We start from the raw sequence: 19,436 nt of genomic DNA on the forward strand, positions 1-19,436 counted from the left end.
GTCCCCACATTAATGAACGCGACAGCAGAGCCCTGCCTGCAATGGCATCAATGACAAAAGGGGTACGCTGGCAAATTAGCCATCTGTTCCCGGCCACGTCTGTGGTCTAATTTAGCTGCTAATACAGCAGGGGGGGGGGGGTCAGGAGTGAACCAACAACAGCCGTGAGGGGTGGGGTGTGAGGGGGAGGAGGAGGGGGCAAGGAGCCAGTGAATGCACTTGCTGTGCCCTTCCCACAGTAACACTGTGGCCATGCAACAACCCAAACTAGGGGGCCATATAGTAAACCGGAAGAGGCCCATATACACAGAGATACTTAGTAGACAAGCCAGGGTCGTGCGACTGTGGTCATGCAATTCAACCTATCGACCGTAAATCTCCACAGCCTGCGCTCCTTCATTGTAGGAAAGGCAAAAACTACACCAATTCTCTCCCGAAGCCCTCTCTAGCCATGGCTAGCCGACCTCGACAGTGGCATCTAACTCTTGAACATATTGCCATACGCAAGAAGAGAACAGTAACACAACAATCCTATCGTGGATACATTATTTGATGATGCTGTTGCATTGGCAGCAGCGCAGAAGCACAATTAACATAAATAATACCTAAAGTCCGAAATGTCACCAATGACATATATTTGTTTTATTTTCAGGCAGAGTTGTTGACGGGTGTCTTAGTTTTATTTTCTCTCTCATGGGTATGGTCCAACGCCTTTGTTGAAGTAATCACAAGGCTATACCGCACGACAGAGTGTTTCACGGACATGCCGCACAGCTCTCTGACGTTCGTTTTCCGGTTGTACCGTGCGCTGCCAGCTTGTCCAATTCCCAGAAGAAGCTGCCGGCATGTGGGAGAGCGAAACGTCCGACATGTTGCCGAACAACTCAAAGTAGCCCGTAGACGCATCGCGGACCAATAAAGCCACATCACCTTCACGATACACGTTTGCTTGCTTAGCCAAATAAATAGCAGGAATAAACGTAACGTATCTCGTGTATTCTACCACCAAGCTCTCGGAGTTATTCCACGCGTGCACCTCTCTGGGTTTCTTTGTGCACTTTACTGCTTTTGTTCCATTTTCTTTGTCAAATGTCCACGTTTCTAAAGAGGAATGCACGCATTTTATAGTACCCTACCCAATTCGGAGACAGTGTTTTAAAAAAAGGTCAAGTGGGATTGGGCAGGAGACGCCGCTGGAATGGATGATGCGTCGGAGGATCAAGACAAACGCTGGCATGGCAGCCTACGCAGAGAACATCCCCGATGGGACGTCCACAGCGGATATGGAGCAATAACATCAGCTCATGTGCAGAAGCTTAGGTGGAACGTTCCATGGCGTGGGCGTGGGCGATGGCGGCAGCTTGGGGGTCGCCTTCATCCAGAAGTGGATAGAGCATGGATCGTGAAGATGCATCTTATACATTAGTGTATTCGATCGCTACATTTACACGTTCATATTTCTCTCTCTCTGTGTGTGCCATGTCCTTTCTCAAATCGATCATGGCCTTCCATTTAGCTCCATCCAAGACAGGGGTTGGCAACCTGTGGCTCCAGAACTGCGCGTGCGGCTCTTCAAGGACGTCATTTAGTAAGGAACAGGGTCTCGTATTCAGCACGTGCATTGCAGCTTGCACCGAATTCGAACAAAAATGGCCGTTGTTATTTTGGTTGCCAACCCCTGGTCCAAGACATTACTCATTAAACGTTGCATTAGATACTGCTATTTGCATGCAATTGTTCAAATTACTTACGTATCATATATAAACACCGTATACTAAGGGGGTTCAGCTCTTCCAACACGTCTGGTCAACATGGAAGAGTAGACCAAAATGTATTCAATAGTTCACTCTATAGCAGAGGCCATTGCACCAGCGGTGTCGTTGAGTAAGCAATTACGGGGTCGCACCTTTACCCTTTACTCGAGATGTAACGATTCATTGCCCTGATGAATCGATACATTTTGCGATGCACGGTCGCGATTTGATCGAATACGATTACTCTTGTTAAACTGCGGCGAATATAACGGAAACCACTGACTGTGGCAGTGAATCCGCCATGTACGACACCTAATACGAATCCCAAGAGAACAATTCCTACAGAGAGGCTTCATTGGCACAATCATACTTTATCAACAACAGCAAAAACATTCATGTAAACAAAAAAATTCTTAAATCAGAAAACAAATACTCTCCGTGTTTGCATTTCTCTTTAGTGGCCCATTTTTCTAATGGCCATTGCCCAAGCAAATGTTAGCTTTATTTTCAGTTTTCAAAAAAGTCACCATTTGCTCATGACAAGTTGTCAAATAATGTTTCGGAGGCTTTGCGTCTACAACTGATGGCAACGCAGGCAGCCCGCAAGATTGCAATTGAAATGTTACACACGTTGCAGGGATAGTGGTATCCATTAAGAAGAGATAAGACAGGAATAGTTCAAATGGCTCGCATTCACTCCAGCTATTTTTTTCAAACAGCCTCCCTATCAGCAACGTGCATGGTTATGTTATTTTATTTAAATGCTATCATAAAAAAAAACATTATGTTGGTGTTAAACTCTTTGGATATTTTTTTTCATACACAGAGAGAACATATTGTGATGTGTTTATAATAAATAAGGGCAAAATTCATGTGAACGTGGTTCCCATCCTCAAATGCGTATGGCTCGGTGATCTTCTTCCACCCGTGGCCGTAAATCGCGTGCCTCTGGCACGGACCAGTCCCTCCACAGGGTGACCACTTCCCACAGAGCGGGCCTCATTTTATCAACACTAAAGATATGACCGGCTGTGTTGACCACCCCCCCCTCCCCCCAACCAAGCTTTGAACTCACAACCTTCTCACCGTGAGTCCAGTGTCCTTCCTGGTGCCACCTGGCACAATTATACGAATCAGCAAAGGCAAAGGTGCAGCCGTGAAATGTCTTGTTCATCCCACTGCTTCTGCAAGGGCCTGCACGAGAGAGAGAGAGAGCCCTGGAGAGTGCCCCCTTCTTGAGAGGGTGATATGGCCTCCTCTTCCACACTGGTCCGGACATCTTAGAAGAGGCATGAGTACCCAAACCCTCCACCGCCACACGCGACCACCTGCCGATTGACTAACTGCGATAAACCCATTCCCTCGTTATGCGCGAGGGATACTTTCCGGAGACGCTTGAGAATAGAAAATTTTGCGGTTTATGACATCGACCTACGAATTTACCTGAAATAAATACATAAATAAGGTATTAACAACGTGAAAAATATAATAACACACCTCTTTATCTCACCACTTTCTCTCATCACTTTATCTCATCACTATCTTGCATCACATTATCTAAAATAGCTGTATCTCTCATGACTTTGTCTCTCATCACTGGCAAATATAAGATATTGGCACTCGAAATGTATTGCTGAAGAAGGATACTGCATCTAAGCTGGACCAAAAGAGTGGCCAACGTAGAAGTAATATAAAGGTTGTGCACAGAAGAAGACAACCTGATGATGCAGGCAGTGATGAGAAGGAAACTGGCACTGTTTAGACACATTTGTAGAATGGACAACAACAGAAACATTCAAAGTGGAAGGAACCAGAAAGAGAGGAAGACCTAACAGAGAATGGCTTGACAACGACATCATAAGAGATTGGTGCCAGAGAGATGTGGCACTACTTCAGTATATTGGCACAAGACAGAGGAAAGTGGAAACAAATGACGAAATGCGCAGTGGACACCTATGGGGCTATTTGCCAATGGATCGTGATGATGACAAATACATTAAATGAGAGATTATGTGATTATAATGAATTCGAGATTAACATAATTTCCATAACCCCAACCCAAATCATCCCCACACTAATTTTTGGATGTGTCGCATAACATAATAAAGTCATCGACCATAATCTTCAACAACTTAGCTTTTCAAAGGGGAATATATATATATAAATATTTCCTGATACACGTTTGCAACCATACACCAATATACATTTTGCAAGCGTTCATTCAATGTTCAAACAAGTGTGAAAGTTAATAATTGCAAAACCACTCAATGTCATTCCAGGCATTAAAATAGCAGAGGCGTGGGCGTAATTACACGATATTTCAGGAAGCCTAGTATTTACACGCAAAAACGAGCATTCAAACGTGAACGCACCGCGCATCCCCCCCCACCCCCCCATCTGTTGATCGCTCCCGTGCATGGCAATGTTATACATGCGGCATCCTCAAAGACGCTGCACATTAAAATCATTCAAGAAAAAAATAAATGGACCAACGCCACGACTTTCAGTTTCAATCAAGTAACAAAATACCTCTCTTGCCTCAGTGCGCTTAATTATAGCCGACACGCTCGTAGTGGCCTGCACACTCAGAATCCCTTCAGTTTTGTCACAGCTGGTTAAGTAGGCAATGGATGCCGATATTAACTTTGCTTCACAGTAAGTTAATGCTGTAAAGACATGCACGAGAAGGGCTTGTAACACGGGAGTGCTGAGATCAATACTCGGTGCCATCTGTCAACAGTGGCGGATGTAACAGACACGCACGCACCACTCTAGGGCATCTTAAGCGCTTGCCAAGTCAGCGCCCGTGTCCCTTTTGAGCCAAGTGGTCCGAAGAGGGCCGCACAATGAAGTACCTGTGCTGGTAAATCACAGTGAAAGCCACGGCAAAGATCAACAGCCCCAAACAGTATTTGCGGACAAGCTTGTTTGATGCAGATCAAGGCTCTCTGTACACAGTCAAGATGCGTATATTCTCATCAACGCTGGACAGTGCTCATTTCTTTTGGTGATCCTGTGATAAACACGTGGTGATGGTGCAGCCCTGCAATCGCTTGCACACGCCAATGCTGGCAGAGGTCTCCATTATGTCTGTGTGTATGTTGAACTTCTTTTTCAGCGTACATAGCCAACCGTGCTGATCGGAGGTTGGGAGTGAAGGACGCACAAACTAAACATAAAAAAGCAGTTCTTGAGAAATGAGCTTTGTATCTATATTCAAAAGTGCATAGCTCCAGTGGCTTCCTAATATTAGAAGGGAGAGCGTTCCAGGTGGCTGCAGAAGCACATCTGAAAGCGCGCGATGCGGTGACCGTCTTTGTTTGATGGCCAGCCAAAAGCCTCTGCGAGGATGACCGGAGTTCACGCGATGGTTTATGCTCCTTGACGAGATTAGTAAGGTATTGTGGTTCATTTGTGGCGAGCATTTTGTGTGTAATGAGTGCAACCTTATAATGTATCCGTTCGGCAACCGGAAGCCAATGGAGCTCAGCGAGCATAAGAGGGCGTTCCAGAGAGCCCCTCCAAGCGGGTATATTGCTTTCTCTACCACATTGGCTAAATGTCTGCAGAGTATCCAAACCTTACCTCACCACATGTGACCTACCGATCAACTGTGCTGTACACATTGATATTGCTGGTAGGTCAGAGGTGGGGAGGTTTCGGTAACCTGCACCATCGTTTCAACTGCATCACCATGAGAATTAACTGAAGAAGCAACCTCTGGATCGTAAACCCGGTGTGCTAACCGTATTTTATTTTTATTTTACCAGGTAACCTCCAGCTGTGTAGCTCTTTTTCAGAAGTGACCTGGCCACAAATGTTAGCTCAATGTAGCGGCTTATCATGTGGACATGTTTCACAGTCAAATACTCAAATACGTTACACCACGGCAGGATCGCGATCCTGAACTCATTGTGAAACCTCAAAGTTACCAAAGCTGGGAGCTCAGTGTCTCCGAAGACCCAGCACACACATCACGCATCAGGTCGTGGTGCTCATTTCACCGAATTGATACTGAGATTTGAACTAACAGCCATTAAATCGGTAAGGTAATAATAAAAAGCGTGCTATCACATTTCACACGTGACGAAATGCCTCATACGTCATGGGTTTTTTTTTTCTAGAAAAAAATAAAAAATCCTTAAAATTACATGAGCTTAACACATTCAATAATTGTATCGCACTGAGAGTCAACAAAGGGAAGTATGGGTACTTATGATATGAATCTAGTCAATTTACATGTGTCTATTTGTCAGAGTAAATATAATATTCTGAAAAGATAAGCATGGATTTTCAAATTGTCTCACAGACGGTTAGGTAGCTTTTTTCCTTTTTCTTTTTCTTATTTTAAAAATATTCTTATGCCCCCCAATTATACCCCAATCGTGCTTTGTCGTGTTGTACCCCTAGACAAAGACAATTTCACAACAGAACTCTCTCAACGAGCAGTGCCACTACCCTTGTGTCAGAGAATGGCCCAGGAAAATGATGGTCACAGAACTACTTCTGAAGTCACTTCAATGAGCACAACATATCTATTCCAAGCACACACTGTTTTTGACTCAAATGTCGATAAAAACCTAAAGTGTTACATTTGCAGATTTTAGAAAAGGAACAATAAGTGATTAAGCAAATTTCAGAAGCATTGTTTTTAGGTACAATTATTGGTGACTGGGCAGAGACCGTTATGTAACTACGCTTGAGATTGTGGTTTAATCACACTTTGGCTGTCTGGATTCAAATTTAACTCAATTCTCTGACAGCTTATCTCCACAACACATCGCACACATAGAAAGCATTGACATTTAAAAGACTGTTGAGTAATGTTACAAAAAACTTTTTGTAAAAGAACACAGTATTTTTTTTCAATTCTTTATACGATATAAAACATATTTTTACTTAACAACATTCAAATGACTGGTTCCAGTCATATGAATGTGGATGTTTTCCCATTAACTTAGCAAAACCAGCATATGAGTAGTATAGACACTTTGACTGCACAAAAACATATACGTTAAAAATCCATGTTTGTTTAATGTGAAAACAAATCTGATTATACCGGTTTAGACATAGACACAGAAATGGACACGAATCCAGAAAGCCACGCGTAACAATGTACCCTTTTCATCAACTAAAATCGATCTTTATGCTCACCGTAATTTGCACGCAAATTGATTATTTTAAAATTATGCAGATGACTTACAAATTATAATCCACTGTTATTGTTAAGGATTTAGACGAGGGAAACATTTGAGAAGCAATACAAACGAGATGGAAAATAACACGATACATTTCGTTATCTCAATTGAATGAACCTTAATCGTGGCAACGAAGAATACAAACAAATCCATTGACATTTAAATGGGGGCAGAGGTGTTTGGATTTATGTTTTTTTTTATTATGCTTGCTGCATCACAGGCCTAAAGGCCCCAAACGCGAGCAACAAACACACCTTTTGGAGGTGTAACGAATACGATGGATAATGGATGAGTGTGTCACGGATTAGGATTTGTTGTCTGTAAATACAGCACTTGCATGAATGAGTTGTGAAGTCAGACCTCATACGTCCCACTGGCTCAACCGGTGAACCCAATGAAAATGCTTGAGTGTTCCACAAGTTACAACAGCTTTGCATCGCAAATCCTGCAAAATGGAACGCTCGCATTATAAACACTGCGGACGATTCCAAGAGATTGTATTCTAATTTAGAATTCCGGCCAAATGGAAGCTCTCAACCAACTCAGCTTGAATTGTTGAAACGAAAATGTCTGCGGAGACTCGATAAATTGAGGTAATAGCGAACAGGCTAAATTATTAGTCATGAGGAAATAGCGATTACAATTAATCAAATGCAACATATTGCGCTAAGATTGATTTTAGAAAATAATGTGACGTTTTTTTAAGGTTGTAATTAAATTATAGCTGAGGAAATTACTGCAATGCAATTTTGTTCATACGAAACATCGCTCACCAATTTATTGATCCTTCATCCAATTTTGCATATTTAAATGTTTGAAATTGCTCATGAACCGCTCTTTTGAAAAACTGTGGAAGTTAATCTGCTTATGCATCCTCAATTGAAAAAGCAACTTAATGAGCAAAATAGATGGACATCTCTGGTGGTGTAGTTTTTATTTATTTATGTCCACAGGATAGGGTCCATTGAGCAAAACATCTCAACGGGCCACGCTACATTATATCTCTGCATCGTTTGACTGGCATATCGGGATAATCTGGCCCCTGTCATAGAAACGTGGAATTTTCCACACTGAATCAGAGCTGCTAAAGGCGAGCCCCGCTCACATTCCTTTGCGCCTGGAGACACTTTGTGCTTGTCCTTTTAAAACGAAACCATTAAACTATTTTTATTTAACCAGGTAAGACCCACTGAGCTATATAGCTCGTTTTCAGAAATGACCTGGCCACAAATTATACCTCAACGAAGTGGCTCATCACGTGAAAATTTATAGCAGCCAAATACTCTGAATGCATGTTTATAAATGTGGAGGTTTAAACCGGAGGACCCGGAGAAAAATCCATGCGACCACGGGAAGAACATGCAAACTCCAAATATACAGGTGTCTGGATCTAACCCACGAACTCTTGCAAACCAGGTGAGAGTGTTAACATCTCGCCACCATGGTGCCCTTTGACATACTGTAAGAGTTACACAAACTACTGTACCATCTGTCTAGTTGTCAATTGTTCATGAGGCGATCCACATATACAAACACACAGACTATTTCAACCGAGAAGATGGATTCTGGCTCAGCAATCATTGGAAGGACGTAATAAACCATTTTGGATCTTAACTGATTGTTGTTCACGTTTACGGTGACTTTCAGACCGCAGTCCACTCACTGGCATTAACTGTGTATCTTGTGTTCTCCACAGGGAATGCATTATTTGCTCCGCTGCGGGTCTCCTTCCACCGCTCTCCCATTGACATGTTTCATTGCTTGTACATACTATTAACATTCCCTCCCTTTGTTAATGCTACCCCCTGCCCCCTCCCTTTGGTGCTGCTGATCCTGCATAATGCATGGGCATAATATGACTTTGAAACCCCCCCCCCGCCCACCTCCTACGCATTTCCCATGAATATGCTAAATTCCTCTTGATATGCACATTCTTTTGTTAAGGCGCTCTTCTTCCACCTCCAACCCAGCTTATATATAAGCTCCAAGCTTGGCAGTGTCTCATTCTTCACCTGAAGATGGCTGCTTGCGTTGTAGCCGAAACGTCGTGAGATTAATTTTATTATGTTTTGTCTTTTTTTATTTTATTACTTCCCTTCTACGTGACTTTACCGAAAGAACTAAGAAGATCTTCAGCACGTGTTGGTCATGAAGCATAAGCTTCTGAAAGCAAAACAACAAAATTCTTACATCTTAAACTTTCAAATTGTGACAATACACCCACACTGGTGGCAGTTCTTGAAGCGTTATTTAACACCTGCCAGGGGTGTTTGTTTGGGTATGTGCACATCGCAGCAAAGTCTGCACTGACAGTATGATTCTGACTACTGTACTCTGTAAGTATAATCGTCTGGCAATTTTTTAAAAGGCATTAGCAAATGCCACGATTAAAATAACCAAATGAGAGAATGTGCATTTCCTTTGGTAAGGGCGACAATTATATTTTTTTAGTCTGTCAGTTGTTGAAAAGACCAAATGATAGCAGTGCCAGCAATAAAAGATTTACATTGTGTTAAACAAACAAAAGCTTCAGTTTTTTATTCTAGAATGTTGTAGCATCCCAATGATTATTTTCATGAAATTGAAAAATGTGTCACGTGAAAAACAGACATTTATAATATATGTAAGGTTTTCTTTAGGCATTCAAATGAACACATTTATTTATCAGGTACATCATCTTCCATCCACTTGTTTTACATTTGCCACGTGACGTGGTTTGCCTACGCAGTTTGTGCATTTCTATACAAAAGATGTAAAAAATGCATTTGTTGCCCGCTGTGATGTCTCTTCCCGTGTTATGGAAGTATGCCAGAACAGGGTTTCAAGCCACTTTAAAAAAAAAATAACAATACCTTCACACGGAATGCCCGTATTGGCACATCGCAAAAGGGTGAGCGGAAACGTACGGATGCGGCGAATTTCGCTCGAAAATTTTCAATCGTTACTTCATTTTTTTTCTTCCGCTTTTAAATATTAACGTGATTACCCCTGCATTCACGTGATTACCCCTTCGTCAGATGTCTACTCAGCCATTCGTCCCCCAGAGGTAAACAAAATAAGTAGCGCTCTGTATGGAGGAAAACGTTTTTTTGGGTCGCGAAAATAAAATGAGAGGAAAAACTTTTCACATTGCCGCAGATGGCAGATATTTACCGAGGTTTTTATTTCTAAGAGACCGGTGCGAAGAGAGAGCATGAATAACTGTGGCCGTGATGACCTCTTCATTTTTTCGCGAGTCCACGAGTTTGAACAACACATGTGCGGCCCCGCAGGCTCTACTCGCAATGTTGTTATTCCCAACGATACCAACAGCAGCAAACACCAATCCTGCTGTCTCAAATAAAAAAAATAAAGCAGGCGTCAGAGATATCACTCTCGCAGAAGCTCTGGAAGCTTCAGCTTCCCCGTGCGAACGTCGCACACAATTTAAAAATGTTCTGAGCGTGTCTTTTTTCTTCTTCTCCTTATTGTATCTACCGTCGCAGAAATAGAGTCGGTAACAGCAGGGGGGCCGCGGGCTTGTGACAGAGCGACATTGCGGGGCTCTGTCACATGGCACGGTTTTCCCGGCATATAAATGTGGCGCGGCTCCGCCGTTTTGAAGTTAAATTGAACAAACAGATCATTGTGTGGCAATCATTAACCAACTTACTCCATCTCAATAGCAGGTGGCGGGAGAAATATCAATAGATCAAATTTCATTTTTGTTCACCCGTTATCAATTATGGTCATTAAAATGTTGTGTTATATTTAAAAAAAAACATTTATAAATGTAATTATTATAATTCCAGAGCAATTTTCATGCTTGGACATATAATAATTATGTCGTGTATTTTCCTCCACCATGAGCTTTATATACATTCATAACAGTTAAATGATGGCTTGCGCAGGAAGCCATTAACAAACAGCTGCCGTCGGCTGTAGCAGTCTGTTTATTTTGCATAATTTTTCAAATACTGCACTCTCGCTCCAGTCAAAGAACAAATATTCCTAATGCGCCTTTTGCCCATGTTATATTATTTAATAATTCATACTTTGCTTCCTTATGAGAATAGAAATTACCTGTCTTTATTATATACGTTTGCAGTAGTGCACGTCGATTAGAATTTAAAACAAAAACAAGGAGCTCGTCTAGGGCCTGAAGAAAGAATGATAGAGAAGAAATCATAAAGCTTATGGAGCAATTACACGTGGATATTTCCAGCAAAAAATCATCATATATGGCAAAAAAAACTTTGCAGACGAAGAGAATGATTTTCCGTGTCCCAATATGAACAATGAAAAGCTTCCTATAACCGTAGAAAATAACCTTGAGCATCATTAAATAACTGGGACAACCTGTTGGATGGTCGGAACACTAACTGAATGTTTACACGACGCCTCAATCATTAGTGTGTTCAAAAGGGGAGGCAAAGCTGATTTGAATTTCATAACCACAGGTCTCTTAACACACGTGTATAACCTATTCATGAAGATCAAGAAATTGCCAATTTCGAGGCCAATCAACCACAAAAGCAAAGCTAGATTTTAAATCGTTTCTACCAATGACCACGTAAAATGATACCAATGTAGAGGAGACAAAAAAATAATGAAGATAAATGGTGAAGGTATTAACCATCAAAGATTTTCTGAAGCCCTCGCCATCCCTTACGGTTCCGCGATATAAAAATCCGACTACCACGTTTGCAAACGAGCCGATTTAATTGCCCCGCCTGCCAGGTGGACGTCCCCTGGAGGACACGATCCATTCCGTGGCTGCCGCTCAGTCACCAGTCTTGCAATGTCAAAATAGCGTCAAGTCTGAAATTTCGGCGGTTTTTTCCCAAATTAAAAGAACAAAGTCACATGAAGGAAGTGGTATAAAGAAGAAGAAAAAAGCTAAATAAATTAAAGAATTCCATATCAGCTTCATCTACAATGGATTGATAATGGTTGATGATGAATTTGGCCATTATTGAATATACAATCTCCAGTTTGTTCCATATAATGTTTATACGAATGTTTTTTTAGTTTTTACCACAAAGATCGCATTTTTTCACAAATCTGAATTGCAATTCCACATTTCCATGGCAGGGTTCAGTTCATCTGACATTTGATTTCCCACAATTTTATAACCATAAATGGGGATATGCTCAATATATGAGTAATTGGTAGTGGAATTTCCTTGCTTTCTATTGGTCTTAGCATCACAATACATTGAAATCAATGTAAAAATAGTCACCTCTGAAATTTCAACCATTTCCCCACAAGGTGAAACATGTATTTAGATGATTAAGCTGCTATAAATTTAAACGTGATCAGCCACTTCGTTGAGCTATCATCATTTGTGGCAAGGTCACGTTTGAAAAATAGCTAAACAGCTCAGTGGGCCTTGCCTGATAAAATAGATTTTAAAAAAACTGTTTAGTAAAATAGTTAATAAAGCAAGTGAGGGAGCAAGCGTACCATTGGCGAGCGGGCGGGCGCAGTCGTTGGCACGAGCGGGGATTGGCAGAGCCCCAAACTCTCCCACCACAGCTTAAACTTCCCACGCATTAGGCGATACCGTTTTCGCAGTCATCGTCATCATCGTCAACAGCCATGATCAATCCCCACCCCCACCAAGCCGTTGGCATCTCTCACGACTTCTGTGATGTAGTAATCCACCAATAGCACCTCCGCAACGAAATGATTCAATCTCTCCATCTCCTCGGAAGCATTCAAGTTCCTTGGTCGGTCACTCTGTCACTGTTGTTGACCATCGGCCATCACACTCGAAGGCAGCCCATCCTGCGGACGGGCGAGGTGATATGACGGTCACACGACACCTGACGCGAGATGACAACCGGACACTCACCATTCACCAGTCATAGCATCACCTGATCCCCACCACTCACCAGTTTGTACAATACCGTGGGAAGCCCATGGAGACTTCATGGTACCATAATTTAAATTGAGTCTGCATCACACACTGGGCTATTTTAATTGTAAAGCAGATTATTAGCACCAGGACTGCTAAGCCAAATTTTTGAGCAAAGGTCAAATTATTTCATTACTTCAACCTTGTCCACATAAACCATCATACCATAGGCATTCAAATTAAACCTAATTTATTTAAATTTGCACAGCAGTAGTGCAGGAATTCTCCAGACACGTGGATGTATTTATCTAGTGCAGGTACAGTATTTACCGAGGGACAAGACTCCCTATGAGGAGGGTCCTGCATTGAGGTGTTTGGCTAGTTACCGAAACAGAGAAAGTTTTGAATGCTAGAGAACACCGCAGTAAATCAGAAATAGCCCATGGGTATGAGGAACGTGCCCGAGAGGACGTCTACCAAGGAGATTGAGCAATGAAAAAGGTGCTACGTGGATCGTTACACCGCAGAGCTGTGAGCGATGGTGGCAGCTTGGGCAGACCTTCATCTGGCAGTGAATTGATCAAGACTGATGATAACGCTCGAATTCTATAACAGCTCAGCATACCTACTCGCTTACTACCACCCTACAGGCTCTCTTGCTCCATTGCCGGTGAGCGTGTCGTACGCATGAGGATCTTTGCAACATTCTGCAAACTCCAGCAATTGTAGCGCAGCATTATATTCGAGGCGTGCATCGCCGGCGGGAATGGGCATCGCTCCCCCAGCCAGCTCACAGAGCCGGCTAGCGGTGGTTCTGCAATCAGGGGCTGACAGGGAGCAGTGATACAGAGACAACTGCACACCGGTTTAATTCTTATTAGAACTCACCAGTGCAATACAGTCAATGCTCACTGCTGCAGTAAAAAGGGAGCGATGCAGTGAGCATTGACCCAACGTAGAAGATCCCTGGGTTTTATCTGCCATGAAGCTCAAGGTCCACCATAAACCACATCCACTGCACAAACCATGGCAGATGCATATACTTGATGCACAAATAGGAACATAAAAACTCTCCAGTGTGCGACTGTAGTCATCCCGAACAGACCGTACAACATATAATGACGCAATGTCCGATCCACAAATACGAAGGAGACATCACAGCGATGATACACTCCGCTGTTCGTGACGCATTTATCTGGCTTGACCACCTGATTGTGGAATTGTAGTTGTTGCTCTCAATATACATCAGCCATATGAAGATGAAGACTGCTGCAAAGTCTGCCATTGAAAACCACATATGTGATGGTAACCTACGACAAAAGGATGACATATTTTTGCGTAATGCACAGAGCCTGTGTGTGCTCTGTACATGCGTCTTCGCTGCGGTGTTGTTTGAAACGTATGATTTTCTGGCCCACACTTTTAATCGATCAAGATGGGGTTTTCTCGTCAGATGCAAAAGAGCCAAGGGCTACGTGCCAGACTGAAGCAAAGGCCCTTAGATTTTACGTCTAAAAGTATGAATACGTATAGTGCCGCTGACAAGTAAGGCGCCATATCATTGCATTTTGACTGTGGCAAAATCACATTCATAAATAGCCCAGTCTGCCGTCCAAGGGACTCGTATGATCGACAGATGCCGTAACACTGGCCGGACATTGCAGGAGGACTGTACAGCACGTTGACATGTGGACACTGAGTCCACCAGCATCATCGATGACGACGCTTGTGGACTCAAGTCACCTGACCGAGTACGATTCACAGAACCGCACGTTCTGCGGACTACGATGGCGATGTTGTACACCCATCGACTGAAAACGTCCACATTGCACCAAGGTAACAACGCATATAAAGAACACGTGTATTAGGAATTGAAACCCAGGCAGTGGCTGTCCTTTGGAGAGATCGGCCTTCGCCAGAGTAAATGCGGAATTTATACCGCGATCTACCCCAAATGCGGTTTGAGCAAGAAGACACTTTGATTTGATTCATGAATAAAGTAAATCCGCCTCGGGAATTAAAATATAAACATTATACCAAAGTATATACGACAATGCTGCCATGATGTAATGGTCAGCACACTGTGTTTAGTTTATTGTCCTTTCCACCGCACCTCTGATTAGCAAGGTTGGCTACATACGGTGCGAAAGAAGTTCAACATACATACATCAGCATGGGAAAGTAGGCCAAAACACCCTCCACAAGGGCTCTCTAGAGTACCCTCTGGTTTATGTATGTTGAACTTCTTTAGCACTGCATGTAGCCAACCGTGCTAATCCGTGGAAGCCCTTTTGCTCATGCCACTGCTGGTAAGAAATTACAGGGCTCTCTCTACCTTAACCTACACGCCATTCGGCTTTCATCCAGTGGCGTATTGATAAAGGGCTGCTAATTAATATAGCGTACGTAAAATACATTTGGAAACTATGACTGCATAAATTTGTGCAGCTAAACACGGCAGACATTGCTCATAATTCAATTCAAGGCACCCCGGTGCATAAAGAAACTGAAATAAATTCAGCGGTTGGATAAATACATAATGCAAAACCCTATCACGCCATGCACACGAGAAAAAAATCACTGAAATTGCCAATGCAATCTGTAAAGGATGCTACTAGACAACAATTGCATTTAAAATTTTCTTCTCATTTGAAGTATATTTATCAGCGAGTGGCAGCAATGCATGTGCACCACATTTTTTTCACACGCAACAATAAAGGTTGGGGATTCTGAGCAAACAGACCAGGGCATATATGTATGTTCTCTACATTCGTGCTGTGATCGTCTTCTGCTGTAAAAGAAAATTAAGTGAGGATGTCACCTAGTCCATTAGCACGCATTTCTCACACAGCCAATGCTAATTGTGATTTGTCGAATTAATTCTGTGCAGGTGCTAGCTGCCGACTAAAACATCCGACAGCAAACATGAGTGACCCACTGTTCACCAGTGGGTGGCACTCACGCGAAAAGCCCTACAGAGCCCTCTGTTTAAAGCCATGCAAATCCACATCAATGGTGGAACAATGCTGGGCGATTCATTTATAAACACCCCCACCGATTCCTAATGAACCTCTTACTGGGTCCAATATTGAAAACCATCACTTCCATATTGGGAAAGCGATGTTTGAATGTCCTCGGGGGGAGAGTTTTTAGAAAAAATTAAAAGTGATTTGAGATTGGTGGGAGATTATGGAGGTGCTTCAAAACAAAACTGTTTTCTCCGTCTCCCTATGAATAGATGTGCTCCAAATTTTATGATTCAGCAAATATATCTAAAATTCCGACATACTACGTGAGAACATTTGTACAATCCGATGATGTTTTTGTTTGTTTTAGTCCGATCCGAAAACTGGAAGTGATCTCACGAGTATGATGGAATGGATGTGCTTTTCCTGGCAATAGTGGTGGGACGTGGCATCGGGTGACGTCGCTAGTGCAAGCACCAATATATTTTACATTCATGCATCGTGGAAATAATCTGAAAATCAAAAAATCTAAATAAATATTCCTTAAAAATCCATAACCCCAAATGTTTATATCGGAACTCACCCCTATCCCCTATTATTTAGTGGGGTGTCTATAAATGGATCAGCCTCTAAATTTAAAGGCTTGAGGTCAGTTGAGTTCTTCCAAGCATTCTGCAAACTGGTTTAACACGTCGGCTTTCGCGACCAATATCATCCATAATACTGGTGTTTTTGTGGGTTAGATCGCATAAATATATAAATGTGTCGTTAAACCCGCCACCACCCGACACAGCCAATTAGTAAGGGGTTTGCCACGTAAACAGAACGTGCCAATTCGTTACTAGTACAGCACTAACCGGTGTGTTGGAGAGCAAAGCCACAACATTTACAATCTGAGTACGACTTTTCGCCAGTAATTACAACTAGCCTCATCAGGCTGTTGCCCGATTGTAAATGTTTTTGCTTTATTCTGCAACATACCGGTGTACTGTACTAGTAACGCATTGCCATGTTTTGTTTACGTATCAAACCTTACTAATTGGCTGCGTCGGGTGGTGGCGGGTTTAACGACACATTTATATTCACGCGATCTAACCCAAAAAAAAACTGTATTATGGATTTTGCAAACTGTTAGACGGCATTTAATGTTGTGTCAGAGTAACTTTTAAAGAAATTCTAACAATGATTGAAAATAAAAATAAAACACGTTAAGCAAATTCGAAACGTCCACGCGACACCACATCACTGACGAACAGCTTTTGAGTCGTTCTGTGCACAAAATCGCAACAAAATGAACAGTATGCTACCAGGAGGTGGTACCACAAAGACTGCTCTGGCATGCCTAGGAGTGGGTCCACTTGAACGAAGGCATTATTCCCTGCCACTCATATTGGCAGGTAATGACCCCTTCAGACGAGCGCACTGAAACAGACCATCAGCCAAATAAACAACAGTTTAAGGTTAGCAACTCAGTTTTGCCGTCAGCGTGGCTGCATTTTAGCTTTCACCGAAGACCAACAGGACCGCGAGTGATGAATTCTTGGGCCCTTTTAACAAAATTAAGTTTCTTATTCCAGATTGCGTGGGTTGTGCGCGTCTTGCGCGTTGTCGAAACGCAAATGAATTTAGCTGCGACGCATTCCAGAGGGCGCCATTGGAAGTGATCGTTCCTTAACGACGGTGAATACTGCAGCAACTGGTTGTAACACAGTAGGGCAGCTTCTAGAAAAAAACATGTGTCCCTTTTTTAAACAACCACAGATTGCCACGATAAACTTCGAGCCAATATGATTTCAAGAATTCGTTAAGCTTTTGACCACCTTTCATTCCAGATCCTTTGCATTTCAGCTAAATGCTACAGTCCAGGAAAATTCCCGACATGTTGAACTTGATATGCAAGTAATAATAATAATGCTGTTATATACACTTGCGTATGTCAAAACACCAGCAATGCCCCATTCAGTGCAAGGCGTGTACCATACAGACGCCACATTTTACACCGCGACTTTTAAGTCCGCAAACCGCGCTCGGCGCTCCAAACGCGCACGGACGCGCGCAGCTTCCCAACCACACCGCGCTGCATTCTCATCATCATCATGCTCAGCGCTCGGCTCATAGAACCACTCGGGGCATATCACAGACAAACACCCGTGCTTCTCTGGAAACTCCGCAAGGCAGGGAGGTTGCTAGGGTGGGAGGGAGGGGGGCAAATCACGTTGTTTTTAAACTCACCTTTCACTGCGCTGCCGGTGAGCTTGGTGGCTGCTCCGATCGGACGAATCGGCAATTTTTTTTGTTGCGGAGGAGGAGGAAGGAACGAAGGAGGGTTTTTTATCCGAGGCTCCGCAATCCGCCGGAGTGAAATTTGTTTGCGCGCCGCTGGTCGGGAGAGAAAGAGTTGGCAGTGCCAACCAGCGGAGCTCAGCTCCCACCGTAGCCACAAACGCCGGGGAGAAGACTCACGAGATGAGCGGCGGCTGCGATGTCTGTCTGTCCGCGAAGCGCTATTCACCGCCGTTTTCTTCCCTTTCGGGCTGGAGTGGATCGCGCTTTGCCGCTCCAACACGATTGGACAGAGGGACCCCAAGAGCTTGGGTCGTCGTCACCGTGGCAACCCCAGCGTGGAATGCCGACTCCGAAAAGCCCCCCCCCTCTCCCCCCCCCGCCCGCACGCCCCCCTTCCACGCCCCCCCCCCTTCCACGCCCTGGCCCAACCCTCTCTTACAGATCATCCACCCACCGATTCAGCCACCCACACTGCCCAAAAGTCACCGCCCACCTCTCCCCCCCCCCGCCCGCTGCCCGGGTTGCTTGCTGAACGCCACTCCCACGATTGGCCCGTGCCCCCCCCCCACGCCCCTCTTGCATGGTGTGCTGAAGTAGATGTGAGATTTCACTTGATCAGCGATGGATAGCGAAGGGGGAGGAGGGTGGGGGGCTCATTGGATTTCGCAACAATTGATGGGTCTTGAATCCGTCATATACTTTTACTGCCCTGGGGTCAACCTCACTGCTGAATTATGAAGGCTTTCCACACAAAATGTTTATTTTTGGGGGTTGTTTAAACATACTTCCCAACGCAGGTCACTGTGGGGTTCGTGGATTGCAGCGCCAAAACTGTATCAGATAATGGCTCGCAAATGATGTAATCTGTGGTATAAGTTTCCCGGGTTCATCGTGCAGTGTGCAAACCACTGTGCCACACTGAAGTTTATCGATAAGGTGTGTGGTGGGGTAAACTGTGGGTGCTTTCACCTCATCCAAGACGTCTGCACAGTATGAAAGAGTAGAGCTCCCTCTAGTGGATGGCTTTTGTTGGCAGCAGGGACATAAACAAGTAATTGTAGTGCTGCACCTTTACCTAAGCTGTCACTCTCATGCAATTTGAATGGTGAAGTGGAAATCCATGTTTATCTCACCAGATTGTAGTCCGACTGTCTATGCTGAGCATCTGATTTTAAATGCTAAAAAGTGTATTTGGTTTAGACCACGGAATGATCTGAACAAATCTGTGGTATGTTCAAAACGTAAAACCTGACACAACCAAACAAATTTAATTGTCACGTGTGCAACCGTTTTAACGCGTCACATGTTATTGTTTCAGCTCACTGGGAAGTAGAGAAATTCTAACAACAAAATTGAGCAATTGTGAGAAATTCCCATCGACTTGCCTGCGAGC

General features: G+C 43.4%; 1 protein-coding gene across 1 annotated transcript in view; it reads right to left on the minus strand.

Annotated features, from left to right (window-relative positions):
* Positions 1 to 18,363, minus strand: part of LOC144936478 (SH3 and multiple ankyrin repeat domains protein 2-like) — a 672,911-nt gene extending 654,548 nt beyond the window's left edge. Inside the window, exon 1 of the mRNA XM_078863558.1 lies at positions 17,990 to 18,363. The gene's annotated coding sequence lies outside the window, so the exon portion shown is untranslated. The remainder of the gene's footprint in view (positions 1 to 17,989) is intronic.
* Positions 18,364 to 19,436: the final 1,073 nt, after the last annotated feature.

This window comes from Lampetra fluviatilis, chromosome 16 (genome assembly GCF_964198595.1).
Source record: "Lampetra fluviatilis chromosome 16, kcLamFluv1.1, whole genome shotgun sequence".
NCBI lineage: Eukaryota > Metazoa > Chordata > Hyperoartia > Petromyzontiformes > Petromyzontidae > Lampetra > Lampetra fluviatilis.